The sequence below is a fragment of the Amphiura filiformis genome, chromosome 17 (assembly GCF_039555335.1).
Source record: "Amphiura filiformis chromosome 17, Afil_fr2py, whole genome shotgun sequence".
In the NCBI taxonomy this organism is placed as follows: Eukaryota; Metazoa; Echinodermata; class Ophiuroidea; order Amphilepidida; family Amphiuridae; genus Amphiura; species Amphiura filiformis.
In genome coordinates this window covers 20498105-20523384 of record NC_092644.1, presented here as the reverse complement: position 1 = coordinate 20523384, position 25280 = coordinate 20498105, and positions in this window count along the sequence as shown.

Genomic DNA, 25280 nt, shown 5'->3' with positions numbered 1-25280 from the left:
TGGGCTGAAACAACAACACTTTTGTAAAACGTACATAACTCATTAACAATAATAAATTAAGCAGGTTTTCAAAGTATATGATTTGTAGAATGAACTTTTGCAAAACACCAAAGTGTTATTTTTCAATAATATATTGATTCAGATAATGAAAATCGATTTTTATGGCTACTTCGACCATTAATACCTCGTATAACCTTAAGGGTTCTAAAATGAGCGTTTATTGCGTTTCGACAGTATTTTTTGTGGGACATGAGAGCACCTCAGACCTATCGAATTGAATTCTGAATACGAAGCATGTCTTTCTGATATCAAATAATTTTCATTTTTGAAAATCACAATATAATACAAATTTTATGACAAATTATAAAAATTTGATATTTTTCAAATTTTTGATATATAACAGTCCTCGAAGTAAATTATATAAATCTAATGACATATTCTTAAAGTGTATGTAGCAGGGAGGAAAAGCCGACGGTCAATTGAAAATTTTGACCTTTCATATTGAAGATATGGATTTTTTCCCAAAAAGACCTAATTTTTTTTTGGTGTTTTGTGAAAAAAAATCCATATCTTCAATACGAAAGGTCAAAATTTTCAATTGATCGTCGGCTTTTCTTCCCACCTACATACACTTTAAGTATAAATCATCGTATTTATAAAGTTTACTTCAAGTACTGTTAAATATCAAAAATATCAATTTTAATGATTTGCCATAAAATGTGTATTAAATTGCGAATTTCAAAAATCAAAATTATTTGATATCAGAATGACATTCTTCGTATTCAGAATGCAATTCGATATGTCTGATGTGCTCTAATGTCCCAAAATAAATACTGTCCAAACGTTCATACCCCAGCCCTTAACCCAGCAAACACAAAACGTTTTAAAAAAGACTTTTAAATATGGGGTTATATAAATGGTATAAAGGGTTCAAAATATATCAAGAACCATTGGTGAAAACTTCCTGCAAAACATTCTTAAGAACCTAATGTCGTTTAAATGTTGACAAAATGGTTTGCAAAAACTGTTTGCCAAATCATATTTTCAAATAACATGGGAACATTTTTAAAATGTTATTGTAACATTTTTCATATAAAACGTTTTCAAAAGGTTTTCATGACTTTTATATAAGCCAACATTTAAACGTGTTTTTTTAAACGTTTGGATCAAACCCAAATATCTTTTTAATAACACGTTTATAACGTTTAAAAGATATTTTTGGGTATTCTGGGCAACCAGGGTACTCAACTACACACACAACATGAACAAAGAAACTGCCAAACATTACAGATTTCTGATTTAAACATCTTTAATAAGCACACTATAACAAGATTATGTTATTCATATTTTAATACAACTTTGGTACAAGCAGAGATTCTATCTTTTAATTATTTAACTCTAACGTTGTAAACTGTTGTGGAAAGTGATACCTTATTGTGCCAGTTAGAGATTCAGGCCCCTTGACCTGCTCTTGGACCATAAGAAATCAAATCGCTTTATTGAGACTTGGTACAATTTTCTGATTTTTATCCATTTTCTAAGATAAATAGGGTTAGGGTTGGGATATGAAACACGAAACCAACTTGAAGAATAAATGGCAAATTTCTGCTCAATTTAATGCAAGGCCAAGGACCAAGGACTTTCATAATAATGAACCATACTAAACCACGCCCGATCGGGGGGGGGGGTCATATTGTCGTCAACATAAGGCAATTTTATATGCACTTTAAATAACGCTGCACAGTAAGCCTAAACTTTATAAAATAAACATGCCTAAAATGGACTATTTATCCTAGTTTCAACCAACAAAACCCAACTTGTTCATTATATCGATTTGTTTCTTAGTCTTAGGGAACAACCCAAAAGTTTGATGAAGTCCTATAAACGAAAGTCCTTTCGCTAGAACGCTAACCCTTCCACCCTCCCCTCTAACGCAAGTGTCAAATATCGAAAGCTCCAACCTGTATTCATAGGATACAGTGCGGTCGCTGTGGTGGATGGGTGCGACAATGCTAGGATACTAGTGATCACGTTTATGGAAGAAACAAATATTCTATTTTATTTTAAGATATTTTCTTCGTACCTTTTTAGCACGAAAAAAAATAATTAGGACTTGCTGGATTTTCATATGAAAAATAATCAGCTGCTTACAAAATTAACTTACAAGTTGCAGGTTGGCGAATACTGTACACTAGATTGATTTAAAATCATTTTGAAGCAACCACTGTAAAATTTCAATATCGTAGGCCTACTTCAGAAAATACTAAAATTTTATATTAAATCCTTAAAAAGATCAACTTTGACCAATGTTTTAACGACTTTTTTACAAACGTAATCTGACTTTTCGGCCCCCTCCCTCCCTAAGGCTGCGATCACATAGAAATATACAATATACGGTATTCGCTACACAAAATACGCTCGTTCGATCAGGCTGAGTTCACATAGGAGTATACTATGTGAACTCAGCCTGATCGAATGAGCGTATTTCGTATAGCGAATACCGTATACTTCTATGTGATCGCAGCCTAACGGAAGGACTTTCGTAAATAAGACTTCAACTTTTGGGCTGTTCCCTTATCTAAACAAGTAGTGAAGATTACAATATAACACACTTATGTTTGATCGCATACCTACCATTTTGATGTCAAAAGCTAGACAGTTATGTGGTATATAATAATGTGCGACAAAGCAGTCTAAAATGGGCACTGATCTATCTTAAGATCAAACGCAGCAAATGTAGCTGATGAGATTAACCAAAATAGATAAAATTCATTTGATCACAGTTAGGCCTACCCGGTAATCGAAACATGTCATACAGTAGTGTCCAATGAGTTCCTTAAAATATCTAAAGAACCCGTTGTGTCTATTCGATATTCCTATTTTAGGAATCATATTGGCTGAGTGGAATTTTAATATAAAACCACATATTTGGCCTCCATGTGCATCTTTTGCAAAGAGCAAAGATGATAGTTAAGAGTGCATCAAAATATTGACAAACTGTTTTGTATTTCAATCAGGTACAATAAAAGCTATCCTTAACTGTTATGTTTCTCTAAAACGTTTTAATTTATACCTAAACAGCAGATTGTACTCTTTCACTCTTTAAACATTTGCCTGCATTTTTGATGATTTTGCCTGTCCTTGTTGGGTCCTTGTTGTCGAGGACCAAGGACTTTGGGGTCCGAGGCCAAGGCCAAGGCCAAGGACTACACATCCGAGGCCAAGGACTACATGTCCGAGGACCAAGGACTTCAAAACCTGTCCTCGAGGAGTCCTCGAGGCCGAGGACTGTACTCGAGGACTACAACACTGCAAGAAATACAATTTTTTTCAACATTGCTGTAATATGGTTGTGGTAACCTGTTACCTATGGCTTAATTAAGTTTCAGTGAAATAATGTTAAAAATACAAAATATAGCTCAACATTGAAAATAGAAGCATTTTAACCAGTTCCTTTTTTGATAGTTGTGGAGCACCAAGTTCATGAAGTCATAAAACTTAAAAGAAATCAGGAACCAGTTATTCCCATTTTACATATCAACTTTATTTCCCTAATGTGTTAGCAACACATATCCAAAATTTTAACGAAATCCGTTGATAGTAAGCTTTCCAAAATGAAGTGAATTTAAATCATCAGTGATGTACCACCTTTGGCTTCTACCTTTAAAAGCATGTAAGCTACATTGATACCGATGCCACCAATAAAACGAGAAGATTTGCCCCTTCATTTTGCATACCACTTTGTCCAATTTTTGTTGTTGTAATTTCTTCACAAAATGCAAAAAAATGCAAAAAAAAATCAATGGGTGTAGTACCCCTTAAAGAAACAACATTATCTTTGATGAAAATCTTCACAAAAGCAACTCCTGTTGTACAAAAAAGTGTACAATAAACACTTGAATTAGTATAACTGCATTAACAAACAAACATTCTACTGTAGCTCTTAACTTTGATACGTCTTTATTGATGAGATTCATCAGGATCGTTCAAAGTCAAATTAAATAAATGAGTTCTGGTACAAATGTGGCAACACCATCACTGCCACCAAGGACTGCCAACATCTAGAAACACTACAGTCATTGCAGAGTGAACAAGGTTCCTGATAGGAACTGAAATATATCTAGTGAGTACTTTCATTTTTATTGGATCTGTACCAGAACTCATTTATTTAATTTGATACGTCTTATTAGTCTTTACAATGTGTAAAACTTATCCTAAGAAAATATGAATAAAATTTCTCAACAGAAAACTGAGTAAATCTCTCAGAAGTAAACATCATCCTACAAGAACAACAAAGTAAGGCCAAGTAAAAATAATTGTTAGTTTCTTGTCTTAACTTTCTCAAAAAGGAGGATGAGGGCACTTTTTTGGGCTGTTTCCAAAACAGTGTTTTTCCCCCAAAGACGATAGATCTTGTGTCTTTTCCACATCCTATTTTTGGTATGACAACGACTCACATAAAGTTAGAGAACAAACTGGCTGCAAAGGAGACTAGAAATGGTACTTCAAAATCAAAATTTTGTCTTTTTATTGTTTTTTTGTAAAAAAACCCACAAAAAATCCTTTTTTGATGCAGCAGAAACTAATAATTAATTTTACTTGGCATAAATAGCAATTTGAATAATGCAAAGTGTAAGGACTATTTCAATATGTCAAATTTTCCACTGATTTTCCATTCATTTAATAATGAAAATGACACAAAATTTCTGAAACTGTCATGCCATAATGAGCTCATTCAATGGACTTGACAAAAGTGTTGTTTTATATTCAAAAATTGATGTCATACATCCTTGGGAGGCACGTAACATATTTGATCATACAGGTTTACTCCCTGAAAGCCCCCCCCTTTTTTTTTCTTTTTTTGGTGCACTGAGCACTGATAGACCCAGGATTTGCTTTAAAAGACCCCAAATTATTGCTCAGCACTAATTCATTTCCAGCAAATTTTCAACCAGAATGCCAAGAAAGACCCTTGATTTTGATGGTGCACAGCTTCTAAAGTCCCCCTTTTACCAGGACATCTTCAGATCCGAAAGATCCATCATTTGCAGTTCTGCATGCATACCCACCTTAAAATATATGATGTAATAGAATTTAACAATCAAACCAGATCATTTTCACAAATCTTGCTGTTTTGTCAAATAAACATGTTGTTGCAACTTTTATTTTAATATTGTATATTATTAACTTTGGAATATATAGTACCGCATCATGAAGTAAAAAAAAAAAAGTAAGTAATTCTCTCTGAAAATTCAGTTGATCATTCCAAAACAATCTGTGAATGTCTGTCTCAGATCAAATAGCACACAAAAATATTTTAAATGTTTTAGATCAAAAAGCACACAAATTTTTTGTTTTGAATTGCCTGTATTAAAGAAAAAGCTGAATCATTTTGCCACAGGCAATTGTGTCATCACACCACATGGGATGCACACACGAGCAGTGCATAATCAAGTAGTATTTTGTAGTACATAGTCCTGTTAAAGGGTTAGTTTAATATGCATGTTTTTCCTATATGCCTCCTTAACCCTAACCCAACTAGGACTCACTAAAGCTCACTATTAAAACCACTCTGCGTGCGTGCATTCCACGGTACTTGATGACGCAATCAGACCATGTCATATATACCCAGGGAATCGTTGGCCGGGCCAACGTCACCCTGTGTGGCTACATGCTGGCGATCTTCTGCGTGCCATGCGAGGGGTCCAAGGTTCGAATCCCGGGGGTGCCAAGTGACTTTCTTCTTCATCTTCTCTCCTTTTTCGTTCCTTCTTTCCCTTCCGATAGCCAAAAAAACACGGGTAGGGTTAGGGTTAGAGGACAAATTTGTTTCCCTTAAACTTTTCAGCAGTGAATCTTTTGAAATTAGTTCATAAAAATGTTGTGTGCAATAAACAAAAACACCAGAACCAATCACACACTGACGACAGCATCCCAGCAAACACAGAACGTTTTTGACATAAATTCACAAGTCTAGAAAAGGTTGCCAGAAAACGTTTAAATGTTGGGTTATATAAAGGGTATGTAAAGGGTATGAAACATTTTTATAAGATTCAAAAACATTTTTTGAAAACTTACTGCAAAATATTTTCACAGAATGTTCATAAGTGTTGACAAAATATTTGGCAAAATATGTTTGCAAAATATATTTTACAATAACATTCTGACAACATTTAAAAATGTTGTTGCTGTGTGTTTTCATACAAATCTTTTTCATGACCTTTTCAAACCCGACATTTAATGTTATTACAGCATTTTTACCAAAACCAACGCCCAAAATATCCCCTGTTTAACACGTAGTCAAAACATTTTGTACCATCTACCTGTGGTTTTACTGCCCAGACAAAAGGAGTCGAAATCTATGTCCCACTCCAGACATAACTTATACACTAAAACATTGCCATAATTTTTTTTTAAATCTCAGGCTGTGGCAATTCGGTCCAAACTTGTGACACATTTTGTATGGTCAATAACCATACATCCGTAATTAAACAGATATAAAGTGCTTTAAATTTATAGTGCTGACACTAGCATTTAGCACACAATTTCACTAACAGCGCCAATATGACTACCTGCTAACAGCTCCCTAATTTACACCTGGGTAGAGTGGCACAAGCAAAATAACATATTTTGCTCCAGTACACAACTTGTTGGACCTGACAACCTTGCACGCATAAGTCAGATGTCTTTTAGGCCAACATGCTTAAAGTATTAAAATAAAGTTTGTCGCACCATTACCAGCACCAAATTATGAAATACAATCAATTGCAGCATGTCATATTTTAGACGTAAATTTTGAGGGTTGAGAGACAAAATGAGCATTAAGTCACCAGGGCACTATAGAAGATACAGTCCATTAATCATAACAAAATTAAATAGAAAACAAAAGACATTGTGAAGGAAATATTGATTTTTGAAGACCAAAGCTAGTCCAAAGGTTCCCTAGTCCAAAGGCTCCTTAGTCGGAAAGTTTGCTAGTCCGAACAAGTAATTTATCATTTGCTAGTCCGAATTCTGAAAAAGGTTTGCTAGTCCGAATATCAGGTTCTTTAGTCCGAATATCGGGTTCTATAGTCTGAGGGTTCGATAGTCCGAATAATAAATAAGGTGCGAATACAGAATAAGGCTCGCTAACTCTAACCCTAAACCCGAACCCTAAACCCTAACCCTTATTCTATATTCAGACTAGAGAACCTTCAGATTAGCAAACTTTATTTGGTTTCCGGACTAGCGACCCTTCCTGACTAGAGAACCTTCGGACTAGCGATCCTTCAGACTAGAGAGAAGTCACCACTTTATGCTCATTTTGTGAAAGCTGGTTATAGTGAGTTGTGAGTTACGGCTTTCTGGTTCTGAACCCTCAATTTTATACATGAAAACTTATCATTGTCCAATATTTGCAACTGGTTTGAGATCAGGTAACTCTGCCAACCGGGCCACTTGATCCAATAAACTTGGCGTAATCGGTGCCGGTAACGGTGCCATAAACTTCATCCTGTACTCCTCCCAAGTACACAAATCCAAATTCTCCTCCTGCTGTAGAATAAATCCAACTTCTTCCGGTAATCTCTTAATAAACACGGGTGTTCCTTTATGCGTTACAATATATCTACCAATGTTAGCCTGTTGTAGTCTGTTACATGCGTTATCAAATTTAGCTTTGGATAATGAATATAGAAACACCCTGCTTATGTTTCTTGCTGATCTCCGTGTGACGATATGTCCGGGGGTTAGTAGGATTCCGGCCATTATGTTTCTAGTCGTTGGATATGGTGTTTTACCGAAACGAGATGCTTTGCTTGGTGATGTCTGAAACAACAATAGGAAAAACAACATTCTTGGTTAGTATTTTATGATTTTTTTTATTATACCTGACCAATTTCATACATGCAGGCTTTGTAACACTACAAGTGTATCAGTATCAATATCAATATATAACATCTAAATCGAGAATGACAGGTACATGTATGATGTATGCGACTTTTTGCAATCTTTACCACAAAAATATGTAAAGACTTTACAATAACAGGCATCACTTCAAGAATTAAAAATTAGGGTTAAAGTTGCTTCTGACTCAAAACTATATTTTTCACATGGTATTTTGTAGCTTTCTATAGTCTTTTTTCTCTTCTCTGTCAGCCATGCTAATACCAGCTCTATACTGTCCTGTCCTATGAGAACTTGAGCATGATTTTGTATGTTTAAAAGACCAGCCACACAAACCAACGCTTAGAGACAATAAAACACAGACCAGCCTTGATTCTGCAAAATTTTAATAATATTGTTTAATTTTACTGACATTCAAAAAATCATGCACAACGTACAAGTATTCAACAATAACAAAGATTTAAGTAAAATACCAGTTCAACAAATAATTAATTAATTTTTCAAGTATTGTGGGGTTGTTTTTGCGGGGATGGTTAGATTCAGCGCCTTTAGCCTTTTGGCTGTCTCAATATGATTCATGTGATTTTATGTATTTACATTGTTGTGCTTATTTTGATATTTCTATGCAAATTATGTACGGGAAATAAATGAACGAATTCCATAATGTATACTTGCAGTTCATAATGAGTCACATGATGTTAATTTCAATAGAAGCTTTCATTATTGACCAAAAATTATGGTTTAATGCCATTATAAAAGTAACATAATAATACCCATCAGAAATAAAGTTCTTTCTTGAGTGAATGTCTCAACTCAAAGATTTGCCCCTTATGTCCCTCACAGCATATACTTTATAGCATACCCTATACCTACTCCTGATCGGACTCCTGATTCCAGAATACTATAGTACTAATTTTTTAAGATTAAAAACATTAAACAGATTCTGATTTGCCAAATAAAACATAACTAAATCATAACCCTTTAGTTAGCCGTCGTAAGTGCTAATAAAAGTCGTATTTTGATATTTAGCCACTTTTGTGGACATAAGAGCCAACAACATGTGTTTCTAGGGTGTTTTTTCGTATCCTGTGACAATCAAGCCTAAAGACTTTCTAAAGTCTAATTTCAGTCTATGCATTTCTGCGAAGGTGCTTCATATATTCTCCTTTATATTAATCAATTATCAAAAAAAAGACAAAGAAGAATTAAAAGGGCATTTCGTGATCCACAACCTCATTCCCCCACTTTTCTCAAAAAAAGTTGAGCTTTTTATACCACTGGCAACCTCTGGCTACATAATGTTTATGTACCAAAAATTTCTTGCAGATTAATTCGTTTAAGGGTGGGGTATGAACGTTTCGACAGTATTTATTGTGGGACATTAGAGCACATCAGACATATCGAATTGCATTCTGAATACGAAGAATGTCCTTCTGATATCAAATAAATTTGATTTTTTGAAATTGCAATGTAATACACATTTTATGGCAAATGATTAAAATTGATATTTTTGATATTTAACAGTACTCAAGTAAACTTTATAAATGTGATGATTTATACTTAAAGTGTATGTAGGTGGGATGAAAAGCTGACGATCAATTGAAAATTTTGACCTTTCGTATTGAAGATATGGATTTTTTCCCAAAACACACAAAAAAATTAGGTCTTTTTGGGAAAAAATCCACATCTTCAATATGAAAGGTCAACATTTTCAATTGATCGTCGGCTTTTCCTCCCAGCTACATACACGTTAAGAATATATCATTAGATTTATAAAATTTTCTTCGAGGACTGTTATATATCAAAAATGTGAAAAATATCAAATTTTAATAATTTGTCATAAAATTTGTATTATATCGTGAATTTCAAAAAATGAAAATTATTTGACATCAGAAAGACAGTCTTCGTATTCAGAATGCAATTCGATATGTCTGATGTGCTCTCATGTCCCACAAAAAATACTGACATTGAATGTTATTATTTAAAAGTTTCGACCAAAACCAAAGAAAAAAAACCCAAAACAACATATTTAAAAACGTTTTAAAGAGGCTTGTGCAATTGCTCGGTAAATTAAGCCAAGGAGTGGTGTGGTAGTGATGGGGGAGAAAAGTGGCCTCTCATACAATTTTGACAAAAAAAGTCTAATTGTGTCAAGCTAGTCCTATTCAGTCCAAATGAATTCACCACACTTCTTTCATATTTAAGCTTTTAAAGCCCAGTATTGACACCAGGAAAGAGTGCAAAGTGAAATATAAAAAATTGGAAATTTTTTTTTAGTTTTTAGGCCAAAATGCCCCACCCTGGTGCTGCCAATGCTTTTGCTCCTTCCACCACCTGTGTTGACTATACCTCTATGTACCATACCAAGCCCAAATCATAAAGTTACAAATCTCACCAGTGAACTACTTGTATTCCATCTCTCATAGCTCCTCCTTCACTGTTTCCTCTGAAGTATCTTCCCAGCTCACATTCAACACCTCTGGGGCCAACACACCCATAGTGATTAAGTTCTGGAACGTCTTGGCTCGTTGTGAGATTGATCTAGGTATCGGTAGTGCAAATCTTTCCCTGTACTCATGAATGCTGCACAAGTCCTCGCATCCTCCCATTGCCAAGATGGGCTCAATTTCATCCGGTGATTTCTTCACAAAAACCGGGGTCTTCTTCCCACTTCGTAAGTACACTACAGATCCTAGGTTCAACGCTTGAAGCTTGTTAGCAGCAGATTCGAACTTGCTGATTGACATGGAGAACAGAAAGGTCTTACTGGTCTTGCGGACGGAATCGGCGATTGCGATCGGGCCAGGAGATAGCAGCACACCAGCCATGATGTTTCTAGCCGTTGGATAGTTTCCAGATCCAAAGCGAGCAGATTTAAAGCCAGTGTTGTTGGTGTTTCTTTTTCGCTGTGAAAATAAAGGAAAAATAAGTTGCATCAGAATTATCCAGACATTTCTTTTGTAAGTACTACAACATAAAAAATATTGCAATATATACAATATTAAAAAGAAAAATAATTCATTCATTTCTCAAACATAATATTATTTCAATGGATTCTTTTAAATTTAGATTTCGCCATGACTGGCTATTAATTACTTTTGCATCACAGAAACAAACAGCATGGATATATTGCTAGTAAGCTACTTTATTAAAACTCAATGTTGACAACGTTTTCTTGCATTTAGTATGTACAAAAACAAAATGAACAACAACAAAAAAGAAAAAAAAGAGGAAAACAGGCCATATCTATATTTAAAAAGAAACTATATCATGTACTTTTTTTGTTTTTAAGTATGAACACAAAATAACCCAACACGGTCCAGGGGCGTAACCAGACCTGACCTTCCGATTGAAAAATTTCCCAATTTTTGACCAAAAGTTGTAGTATTTATATCCCTTTTCTCTTCTCCCTTCCCCTTTTTTCTTCCCTCTTTTTTCTTTTCTTCTTTCCCCTTTCTTTTCTTCCCTCTTTTTTCCCCTTTTCTCTTTTCCTCTACTTCCCCCTTTTCCCTTCCCAATTTTTTTGCTCTTCTTCCCAGTTTTTTTGTGTGGAGTGCTCGGGCGCCCCACTGGTTACGCCACTGCCAACACTGGCCATTGGGTTTGAAATCTATGGTCCCTTATCAGTCACCATGGGCCGGAACTTATATGGCAAAATCTTAATGTTACGCTGGTCCATAATTTGTGACACTTTATAAGATTTCAGACTCACAAATCAACAACAGGTAATGCCATGGATTGATGTTGATGTCAGCATTTAATTCGGTGACAAAAAACTATATCCCCAGCAAACACACAACGTTTTTAAAATGTTTTAAACAGGTTATATTTTGGGCTTTTGGTTTTGGTAAAAACATTTTAATAACATTACATGTCGGGTTATATAAAGGTCATGAAAATGTTTTAAAACATTCTGTATGAAAACACACTACAAAAATATTTTTTAAATGTTATTGAAAAATATTTTCAGCAAACACTTTTTGCCAAATATTTTGTCAACACTGAAATAATGATATGTTAGAATGTTTGCAGTAAGTTATCAAAAAATGTTTTTGAATGTTATGAAAACGTTTTATACCCTTTATATAACCCGACATTTAAAAGTTTTCTGGCAACCTTTTCTAACCTTTTGCGAATGATGTCGAAAACATTTTGTGTTTGCTGGGTCATTCAGGTGACCCTCAGTTATTCACATTGTCAATGAGCATGAGTTAAGTGATGTTGCCGATTTTTGTCTGTACAATTTTGACTCCATAGTCTATCTACCTTCCTTGAGGCACTCAACGACACCAGTACTTCACACCTGTACAGATGCCATCATGATCGCATGTATTAACATGCCAGTTCTTTGAGTTAACAAACATGATGTAATACTACGCCCAATGGGGTATGCATTGACATCACTTCTCAAGGCAGCCAAAGGTTCTGTTAAAATAAGATTCATATTTTCAGTAGAAACTTTCAATATTGACAAAACAGCAAGGCTCAATGTCATTATAGAAATAATAATAACAATAATAATAAGAAATTTCACTCTTTAGGATTTGAACAAGTAAGCATCTTTAAAAAGATCATTCACTTTATTACTATAGTTGGTTTAGCTTACAATTGGCGAAAAATGAGACTCATAACATCATGTATTGATATAGAAAGGCATGCACACAGTTGGGCCCAGCACTTATGCTAGTTGTGCCTTGCATAATTTGCATGGTATGTGCTTATGTGAATTTATGTGAGTGTAAGTGAGTTCATTGATGCGTGCAGTAACAAAACCTGAATCATTTTCGCCAATTTTAAGCTGAACAAACCATATTATGTTCTTTTTTGCATGAAATCCTCAATGCAAAGACTTGTACCTTTCCCCACTAAAAGCATGGATGAGCTCACTTCTACTTGGAAGAGTACCTAAAATATACACCCTAAAGGTTTGTGCCTATAATGTGCAATGTTATGATGCTAAAGTACAACGGATCAGAGTATGATAATATTAACATTTTCCAATCATGCACTATTCCAGAGCCTGCTTCTTTTCTTGAAGCACACATATTTTTAGTATCTGTGCACATTGTGAGGAATAATTGAACTTGTAGAATTGTACATGATGTGATAGAGGAAAAAAGAGGTTTATAGCATGTGGTACAGCTCCTTCCCCTCCCCACCACCACCACAACAACCGTGGATCCGTATTGGGCTATTCCAGAAAATAAATAGAGGAGTAGAGGAGTAACTTATCAATAAATGAATGTCTGGATTTCTAAGTTTGCTTTTTGAAAACGACTGGAATTCCAGTAGCCAATGTTACTGGGAAAAGCTTGGAAATGCAATTAAATGAATGAAAACTCTCGGAAATGTTCTAATGAGCCTCTCAAATTGAGGATTTCAGATTTTGAACTACTTTTCTGCTGGATTTTTTGCCTGTGAACTCTATTTTCTGGAAGAGCCCATTGTGTGTGTGGTTGTTAACAGTGAAACCATGGACCCACACACACAGACATACCATAATCCAACCATGGACTTAAGTGATGTTTCACCACTAACAGTGGACCTGGTATTACACCTACGATAGAGGACCCTACCCCATAGGCAAAGTTATGCTGTCTTATGACCGTGGACACTGTCTAACGACTGTGGACATCCACATTTTGCAGCGTGTGGTTTTTTCACTACATAAATGTAGACTCAGAGTCGGATAGTCCATGTTTGAAGGTGAAAACAAACGTGGGCACAGCCAAAAGTTTACAGAAGTCCTCTCATACATAATTTGTTTTCTTGAAAATTGTGATTAAGACTCAATGACTTGTTTTGTCCCCTTCTTTCAAACTGGCACAGCTATTTGAGCATGCTTTCCCCCTTCACTACCCAGTATGTCTCTGTACAACCTATGCCAAAGTCATGACAGTTTCAAACTCAAAATTGAACTACCAAGTTGTTTTTCCACCTCTCATAGCTACTCCATTGTTTTATTACATTGATGCATTTTCTTAATTCGCTTTCAAGATCTCAGGATCTAATACACCCATAGCGATCAAGTTCTGTAACATTTTCTTTCGTAGTGAGATTGATCTAGGTATGGGTTGTGCAAATCTTTCCCTGTACTCTTGAATGCTGCACAAGTCCTCGCATCCTCCCATAGCCAAGATCGGCTCAATTTCATCCGGAGATTTCTTCACAAAAACTGGAGTCGACTTCCCACTGAAGTACACTACAGATCCTAGGTTCAGAGCTTGGAGCTTTTTAGCAGCAGATTCAAATTTGCCAACAGACATGGAGAAGAGGAAGGTCTGACTGGTCTTCCGGACGGAATCGGCGATTGCGATCGGGCCAGGAGATAGCAGGACACCAGCCATGATGTTTCTGGCCGTTGGATAGTTACCAGATCCAAAACGTTTGTTGGCGTTTCTTTTTCGCTGTGGATGTAAGGAAAAATAAATTGCATCAGAAAGCTTTCCACATAACTAATGCAAAAAAAGAGTGCAATATACACTATTGACAAGAAAACTGGCTAATTTGAAATATAATTTGAATAAATTTTTTATTTAGATATCACCATGATGCAAATGATATTGTTATGAAATCGGTAGACGGCCGAATCGAGATTCGGCTTTTAGTAAATTCAATTTATGCATGCATTATTTTTGAATTAGAGAACAAGGGATCTATGCTTTACCTATAGAGGGCAGCATATCGATTTTTTAACGGTTATCGTCGTTGACCGCACTGCACGATGCACCGTTAGCTAACCCTGTATGTCGCCTCTTTTGATTACATAATTATGCTGTTATCATCTTAACCTCCGTTAAAAAATCGATATGCTGCCCTCTATTATGTACAGCATTGATCCCTTGTTCTCTAATTCAAATGTAATGCATGCGTAAAATAAATTTACCAAAAGCCGAATCCGGATTCGGCCGTCTGCTGAATTCATAACAATATCTAGGGAACAAATCACTCACCACCCATAACTGAAGAGTGAAGCCGATAAACACCATTTTAAACTGACACAAATCCAATTTTTTGAAATTATGGTAAAAAGTAGCACATGTCACTGGGCGGGAAAAACCTCATAATGTACTTTTGGCCCTTGAACATGAATAAAGCTTTATAGGTATAGACTTTATATTGTAGAGTTTGCTTCATCCATGTTCAAGGGCCAAAGTATATGCTGGAAAAACACTCATATTTACTTTTGGCCCTTGAACATGGATAAGCCTTTGTAGGTGTAGACTTTAATTGAAGGGTTTGCTTCATCCATATTCAAGGGCCAAATGTACATATGAGGTTTTCTCGCCCAGTGACGATATATTTTCTCATTATTTTCTCTAGATGTAATTTGACCTATTATATATTTGCCTTGATCTCAAAATGAGAATAATATACTGGTTTTTGCATCTGAATTCTTGGGCATGGAGGTCAATATCCCAGTATACACAACGTTTTGGGTTTGGTCAAAACGTTTTTAATAACCTTTAACAATGGTTTATATAAAGGTCATGAAAACATTGCTTTTCCAAAACAAAACAGGAGAAAGGTATGGATGGTTGTGGAATCGAACTAGAGACCTGTCCCTCTGTCACTTAGAACCAATATGTCTGCCATTTCAATTGCTAGTTCATATCGGTTGAGTTTATCAATCTGCATCCCTTTTATCAATAAAGTTGATGCTAAAATGCACAAGAGTACCATGATTTGCTTTGTTTATCAATATTTTATTACCGTACTCTTGCACCACACAGAAACACACAGCATGTATATTGCTAGCAAGTTACTTTATTAAAACTGTAAATTTTCTTACATTTACTAAACATACTTTTACATGCAAAACAATACATAGGAGAGCAGTACACATCTAAATTTATGGTTTATACATATTTACAAAATTTCTTACTACTTTTAAACCTCTAGACTACATATGTTAGACAGCACCTTGTAAAAAATATATGAACAGCACAGGGGAAGTATTATATAATTTGAACATAAGGCCCTTCGCACTTGGTTATTAGTTTCCTGCTAAAGATTTTGAAAAAGGGACGAGGTGACTTTTAGTTATTAATTATCTATTATTTTCTTTATTTAGTTTGAACAGTTACAAGTAACCTTTAACTTATTTTGACAAGAGCGGGCAATGCCGGGCATTTAATTATTTCACAACAATATTTGATTTATAAATAAGTGAAGGTGGAGTTGTACTTCTTGTTTATTCATCATTATTGTTGATATTATTAAAGTCAGAAAATGGCTGTATAGTTGAAAGTTATTTTAATGGAGAAAATCAGAAACAAAAATAAAATAATTATTTGGGGATTTTCAATTTTGGACACAGGCGGTAAACAGGAAACTAATAATCAAGTGCGAAGGGCCTAATGGGGCAGATTTGGAAAGCTCAAACTTGGTTTTACAATATTACGAGTTGCTTCCAGGTGTCTTCAAAGCCACATTCAGAGATATTTTTGACATTTTTTAAGCCTAACTGCTCCACAAAATGATCAATAAGGACAAATAGGTCAAGCAATTCTTTCTTGAAGTACCTATTTGCCTATCATAGCATGGTCTACTGGTGTGCATAGGTAAAGCATGGTTTCTGAATTCTACTTCCTTGCTTACACAGAGTTCTGACGCTTAGGATTAGGGTAGGATTAGGGTTATGATTCTAGGGAGCTTTTCAGACTAGCAACCCCTTTTATTTTTCTGACTAGCAAACCTTAGGACTAGCATACCGCATGCTGGCCATAGGCATCAACATAAAAAGTCCAAGTTTTGAGATATCTTCTCAAAATATCAAGAGCTGTCTTAAGAACCACTGAACCAATACTAGGCTTGTTTGTACTCATTTTAATGCATTTTCCATGCTCATTCCAAATATGGTTGTGAAAATGTATAATCCTGAAATTTTTGAATTTTTAAAGAAAATTTGAAACTTGTCTGCAGTCGACACCCGCGTGGAGAGAGTTAAGACTGTGTTTCTTCTTAAGTTGAGAGTATAACGCCATGTTGGATTTCGCAGTGGCAGTTTCGAATCACATGTGCTGACCTAATCCCACTGGGCAAATACACTCGCATAGAAGTGTGGTTTATCCTTACACTGGTGGCACAACTGCATAACCGGTATTCTCACCTTGAGATGAGACAGAGTATAGCAGATCCTCTCAAGTCAACATTGTGTTATTGTACTTGGTTTTGAAGGAATATACTGGTAATGTCATATTTGAAGCTATTGAAATGTATACAAGTTTTAAAAATGAGATGGATGAGGCTGCTAACCATGGCCCTGCTAACAAGACATGCAGTGATTGTTGTGTAGACTCAATTTTTCAATCACTTCCATTTTTATTTATTTATTTTTTTTTTGGTTTTTTTGTACATGAGCAGATACTCACCAGATAGTCAAATGTGCATTTTACAGAATACTTGAACAGCTGTTTTATAAAAGGCATGCCCTATTATGATCACATTTTTATACAGAATACCTCTCTCATGTCCCACAAATCTGCCTTACTGTCAGGTTTACTGTATAGAACCGCAGCAGCTGAAATGAGTATCCCATCATGCATTGCAGTATATCTGCTTGCTCCATAGCAAATGTATACAAAATATAAACAAGAGCTGCTTAGATATTGAGAGCTATTGATAGATTCACAATACTCTATGGGTGATATTTTTTTGAACAAAAGTCTAAGCTTCCCTGATTAAAGAGAGTACTAGTAACTGAAAGTTGAAGTGTGGGATTTTGTGTACATTTTCTATGCCACAATCAGTTCTATAATGGTACTGCAAAGCATAATGGGATACTCCCTTCAGCTGCTGTGGTATAGAACAATCAATAGATCAAAGACATGCATACAAACATTATAACTACACTCCACATTGAACTACATGACAGACCATCTCATACATGCATCGACACAAGGGGCTGGCATTTTTTTTGGAATGGGGGGGCGCGGGGTCATGAATATACTAGGGGGTCAAAGAATTTTTAGACCAAAAATAGGGGGGTCATAATTTTTTTACACCAAAAATAGGGGGGGTGGGGTTATAGAATTATTAAGGGCTGGTGACTCAAAAATGTGTGTGCATTCTCTTAACTTCAATCAAAATGTGTACACAATCTTTAGTTATATAATACAAACTTTTTCGCCTTCTTTACACTTGCAATCAAAAATTTTGTGCCTTTTTTCAATCAAAATTGTAATGTGCTCCATGACATTGAAACCTGTCAGTTGTAGGAAGCCCACATGCAATTAAAATAAAGGAAATGGGTATTAAAAAATAAAGGAAATAATAAGGAATTTAAGGAACTCTACTTTCACATAAAATCATAATTCTCCATGCAACAATGGAAGAGGTGTCATTTTAAAGCATAAAACATGTAAAAGCAGTCCTGTAATTTGGTAAAGAAATCTTTTCGTTCATTTTTGATGACAACTATCAGGTTTTGAAGTGATGGGTCACATTATGTATCCTATGACTGCATGATACTCTATATACAATCATAATATGAAGAGCTTTGTTGCAAAACCCCTTGCATCCACTTGAGCAATTTTGAGAACACATCAAAAAATCAGCAAAAAGGTCACTGATATATGGGATTTTTCAACAAAGCAGTTTTTGGCAGGATGCGCATCCTACCCAAGCATCCCACCAAAAACTGCTTTTGTTGCAAACCCCATATATCGGTACTTTTTTTGATGACTTTTTGATGTTTTCTCAAAACTGCTCAAGTGGATATATGGGGTTTTGCAACAAATCTCTGCATATATTTGACAATCATTTAGAAACCTTTTGAAATTAGGTATTGATGTGTGTTGCAACAGAATCCATTTCACATGCATCCATCTCTCACAAGCTCACATAAAAACATATCAAAAGTCCTGGCAAATCCAAGTAGTGGAACAGTGCCTAATTTGCATACATCCAAAATGGCTGCTAATGCAGGGATGAAATTTCAAAGTTGGTCAAATCTGTTTAAAACCCATGCTAGGGTCAAAACCACTAAAAACGAGCAATTGGCGAAAATCCTGTCGCAACCATTCAACTTAATATATTGTACCAATGTGGATCGTAATATAAGGAAATGATATTGGAATATCTTTAACACATAACAGGCTATAATATCTGAAAATTTGATTATTCAAATCGTATTATTTTGGAAGTAGCGATGTTTCGAAGTTGGCTGAGTGGTCAAAACCCCTATGTCGCAAATCATGAACTTCACATACTTGTGTAATGTGCTTAAAAGGAACACAATGAATATGCCTTGAAAAAGTATTAAAATGTACTTTATAGTGTATTCCTGCAAGAAAAAAAAAGGAAAACACCATGATGATTTATTTACAATTGAAATTTGTCGCAATACTCCCTGTAACCTACGTTACATTGACATGTTATCTAACCCTTGATAACCTTTTTATCAACTAAGGTATCATGTTTTGCCTTTATAATGTCAAATTAATAGCGTGGAAATAAAATTCATGACTGAAAACGTAATGTGGGTATCCATTTTAGAGAAAAGCAAGACAAAGTACCATGATCTATCACCGTATGGTTAAGGAAAGTAACCTACGTTGCCATTTATCTGGAAATCAAACGGTAGAATATATACCTGGTAGGTAGTAAACAGCATGTGATACCCTGATAAAAGTGAAACAATTTTGTTGCACTGCTATCATTAACAGAACATGTGGAAATTTTAGAAGTTTAAATGAAACATCCGTTACTGAAACATACGTTACCAGTATTTGTACGACCATGATCAAATTTAAGAAAATCATAACAGACTCCGCCTGCATGTAATATTGACTCCGCCTGCATGTAATATTTAGTCCGTCTAGCGCCCCCTTGCACGACTAGCAATGTACAACATTTTTATTTTTTTGAGTTCTATGAGTATGTAAACGATTTGTAACATATGTTACATAGCATACGTTACCATTCTTAACAGTGACACAATGCAATATGAGGAACCATTATGGAAATTATTTGATGGTATTATGTCAAACACATTAAACAAGAAACTTTTTGATCCAATACTTGCATAAGATTCTCTAAGTACCAGATAATAGTCTAAATTATGAAAGATGGATATTAGATTACTTATTCCACATCTCCTGTATTCAAATTCACACTCACTCCAGGATGCCAATGGTAAGGGTGAAATAAGTCTTTTGGGTTGAAACATCCATTTCAAATAGTGAAAACCGATCATTAGTAATGCGCTTCCTCCCTGACAAAAAACAATGCTGAATTTAACTAACCAGTTGTAACGTATGTTACTGCAGTAAATTTCGCTAGTTTACTTGTAAATGTCATAGGATACCAATGGTAAGGGTGAAATAAGTCTTTTTGGTTGAAGGAAGCACTGTTCAAACAACCATTTCAAATAGTGAAAACCGATCATTAGTAATGTGCTTCCCTCACTGACAAAAACACTGCTGAGTCTTACAAACAATGGTAACGTATGTTACAGCAGTAAATTTCGCTAGGTTACTTGTAAGTGCCATAAATAAAAAAGTTCACAATATTACGTGCTCATATTTGTCTGGGTCAGAATTCGAAATGTTATCTCTGATTTTATATGTGTAAACATGACTAGAATAACATTTTATTTTTCCCATTTTGGGAAATCCGAATTGCTTGTTTTTAGTGGTTTTGACCCACTTATGTATTCCTCTCATAAGGATTCAGAAAATGTATAGGTAGGCTTATCTTTGAACCACAGTTCTTGGGTTCCATATAAGACAAATTCTCAGATTTTGATAAAACTGGTCTCCCTATTGCAAAACATTTCAAACAAAGAATAGTTTGTCATATCTCAGGTGGTATATGTTATCTGGGTAACAGGTCAACATGGCCAAGAGCTATGCAACTATTCTAATTTAGATTTATTTATTTGAGACCAGTCTGATATCAAAAAAATTACAGTGGAGCCCAAGTTTTGTTCCCTTTTGTGGAAATTGGTATACATCAGTTCTAAACACTATTTACATTGAATTGCATGCACATAAATTGGACTCAATTCGCAAATCAAATCAATTTTTAATACCCTGCTGTTGTAAAGAATCCCTTAAATTGCAGTATACTCACACACTCTGTTCTTGGGGGTTGTTAAACCAAAGCAATATGATTTACTTCTGCCTACTGGGATATTAGGAAAATGGTCTATTGGGTACAATTTGTCTTTTTGGACTCCAACAATTAAGGATTGATGACTACCCCTGCAGTATATTCACCATATTTAGGAAATGTAATAATGGAATGTTTTACCGGCACACGGTTGTTTGATGTATATTCAATTGGCTTCATTATTAACTAAATGCAAACTATAGATGGCGCTATTTATCCTAAATCATTTCTTTATTTGCAAGAGGTAGGTGCTTAATACTGTCATTAAAACAGCTGGAATAGGTGAAACAAACAACAAGGACATTTTATAAACATATTTTATCAAACAATAAAAGGAATTATTTGCATTAAAAGCTTGAAAGAGTAATTTCCAGTAATTAAATAGCGCCACCAATTTTGTCATTAATAGGCACATTTTATATCCGAAAAAGCTCTAAAAATGCTATAAAAGTGAATAATTTTGTAAAAGAGGGGAAATTAAAATTTGTATACCTTAGCATGATATCGCTTTTAGCTGTTTAAGCCTAAAATTCGGTTGTACATTATGTTTTGTTTGAAAAACTAATAAATGATCCCATCAAACAACCGTGGGCAGTATAATAATGTTTTTTTAAATGTTTTGTTCAATCATCCATTGTTCATCTAAGCCAACATCTTTTTCTCTGAACAACTCTGGTGCCACCAAACCCATGTTAATAATCGTATTCTTCAGATCAGGACAACGTGGATTATGGGTAATCGATTTGGGTGGCACCATCTGAAATCTCTCCGCATATTCCTCTAAAGAACATAAATCCCGACTTTCCTCCGCAGCCAACATCGGTCCAATCTCCGACGGTAACTTCTTAATGAAAACGGGAGACGATCTCCCATGCAGGTACACCAAAGATCCCAAGTTTAACGCTTGGAGCTTGTTTGCTGCTGTTTCAAATTTACTCTTGTTTAGTGCAAAGAGGAATATTGTGCTGCTTTGTTTGACGGATAAACTGGTTGCAACCGGTCCGGGTAGTAGAAGAATTCCTGCCATGATGTTCCGGATAGTTGGAAAGCGCCCACTTCCAAAACGATCAGCAAAAATGCTGTGTCTACCGCCTCTGGTTCCTGATCTCTGTAAGAAGGAAAAATTATACTTTTTTTAATAATCTACATTTTGTTGTTTCCTTTGGTAGACTATGTACTACCATGGATTAGACAAGTTTTGTTTCAGTACATTTAGGTAACATAATGCTTTTGAAGACATGCACCCAGAAGTGTACCAGTGAATAATTATATATTTACCCTACTGAAGCACCATGCACCGGTGCCTTGAGGTGGTTCTCCCTGTGTCTTTGGTCTGATAAGTTGTGGCTATCCTGATGAGGTATCCCATACCCTTTCTTAAAACATTTCTGATTGGTTAATTACAAAATATATCCACCTGATTGACCAATTGAAATGCAGATTCTAGATATTAAAGCTCATTTTTAGCCTGAGACCATAATACCTAAATATTATGGTCTCAGTTTTTAGCCCTATCACAATTCTTCACATACTGCTGGTTGGTTCTTATAAATCATAAGTCTTCTTGTAACCAATCAGCATTAAAGTACTCATGGGTGTCTTCAGCCCTATCACAATTCTTTACATTGGCTCAATAAAAAAAAGAGTCTTCTTGTAACCAATCAACAGATAGTATTCATGGGGGCAAGTTCCTTCACCCCTATCACAATTCTTACCATATTGCTGATTGGTTCAATAAATCATAATAGTCATCTTGTAACCAATCAGCATGGTTTAAAGCCTCTACTGCCCTTCCACCATTCTTACCATGCTGCTGATTGGCTCAATAAATCATAATAGTATTCTTGTAACCAATCAGCAGGTAGTATATACTCATTGGGTTAGAGTTCTTATCACCTAATCCATTTCATTGCTTGTTTTATTTATTCTTGTTGATTAGGGAAATTGTTTGATTTGAATGTAGCTGCACAATTCTTTTGGATGGATGTCACAAAATCAAAACAAATTTTACTACATAACAACTTTGCTTGAGAATATCACATATAAAATATGCAAACCCTGAAACGAAGGTGCAAATCTTTGAATCAACTTTCTACATGAACAAAAATAGGCTATATATTAGGATAATTTAGATACTTCAAAACTATACTTGTTTATTTCACTGACGGGAAGCACTTATGAAATAAACAAGTGATGTTGAAGTATAATTTCAATTTTTCTCATTTTATTACCATTAGGCCCCTACCATTTAAATAATATTCAATGAATATCTTCTTGAAGCAAATATGTGATGCGATCAAGCAAAATCAGCCAAACAAAGGAAATAATTATTTCCTTTTGTTACCTCTTGTTTTAGAAATTTTTTAATTGCTCATATCTTTGGAACTGGTTGTTCAATTTCAATGGTTTTTTTTTGGAAAATGCAGCTTTATAAATGTTTCTTACTATCCTTAAAACTATTACTTAAAATTTAATATTTCAGAGTTCCGACTGATTTTGCTCGATCGCATCACATATATCAAGCAAATGATAATAACACACACTGATTTCTAACAGCTGTTTCAATTTATTAATTCTATATAATTAGTAACAACTTGATTGGTTATGTTATAAAAAGTAACAATGAAGTTACCTACATACCGTAAACATTCACCTAATGGCGCTATGGGCTCTCTTGACATAACTGAAATTTTAGACTCAAACTAAAAGTGCCCTCCCATAAAAAATCCCACCTGCAAATAAGGGCACATACCCTTAATTCTTGTTGCGGTTTTTAGAGGAAGGAGCTCTCTATTTATACATGAAATTTTCCCCAAGGCAAAGGAGCCTAGGGGCGCCATTAGGCGAACGTTTACGGTATTAACAATATTTTTAGCTTTGATAGCATGTGACAATGCACAATATATTGGTCGTGCTATGAGTTTTGACAAAATATTGGGCAAGTCCCCAGCAGGGGCAAGTCGCTAGCCAATTTTCAAACTTGTGCCGCGAAAAATTCATCATTATTATGTTTTTAAAATCTTTCAAAATGCACATATAGCAAAAACAAAAATTTTGAACATATGTGATTGTACAGAAAACTTGTCAACTTTTCTATGACTAAAACATACAAAATCAGCCTAATTGGGGGGTATTTTTGGGTATTCTTGCCGTTGTGCACTGGGTCAGCCACTGATGTGATACAATTATTCATCCTTCTATTTTCTTCTTGGTAACCATGTTTGCTACATGTGCCTATGTGTATTTGGATGAATTACTTTATAGAAATTATTACTTTTCTGCACCAGCAGAAACAAATGTGACTTCTTGGACCCTGGTGTCTTGAACTTATGAAGTGATAGTGAATGTGCAGACATTGATTCAAAAGTAAAGATCTTAGTGTGAACAATTTTACAGAAAATTTCTCACAACCTGCCAGACATGACTCAGTTGGTATTGGTCAAGGAAATTTGGACTTTTGCAGTTGAAATGAAATTAGTGACTCCATTTGAAATCGACACCCCCTGTTTGGGAGATTAAGATCATGTCTTTCATAGGGGGCATATGGATTTAAACTGAAATAGCCCAATTCGCCATTGATGTGATGATGTAACAGGATTAATTACCATAGTAATAGATGAATACAATTTTGGGGCACTCTGTATTTTCATACCTAAATTATTCTTATTCAGATATAGCGAACATCAATTATGTTAAAATCTGCAATTTTCTTAGCATAGGTTTATGCTATACATGAGTATTCATCAGAAAAAGTACTACTCTTATTAATTGGGTCTCAGGCTATGCAACATTTACGCTTTCAGCTTACCAATCAAAATTTTAAGCACATAATCAACATCACACTCCAACACTATAGATTCTTATATCAAAGAGCAATAAAATTTATCAACATGAATTTTTATGCAGATTTTTCAGGATCTGACTTATGATGAATTTTGGGGTATTCTGACTTAGCAAATCATCAATAATCCTTTTATATTGCCTCTCCTTCCTCCCGGAATAATTCTGGCGCCACCAATCCCATGTTAACGATCATATTCTTCAGATCAGGACTACAAGGATTATGAGTGATCGATCTAGGCGGCACCATATTCAACCTTTGCGTATACTCATATAAATTGCACAAATCCCAACATTCCTCAGTCGCCAACATTGGTCCGATCTCCGTCGGCAACTTCTTCACAAATATTTGATACGACCTGCCGTGCAAGTACATCAACGAACCCAAGTTCAACGCTTCAAGATAGTTTGCCGCGGTTTCAAATTTACTCTTGGTT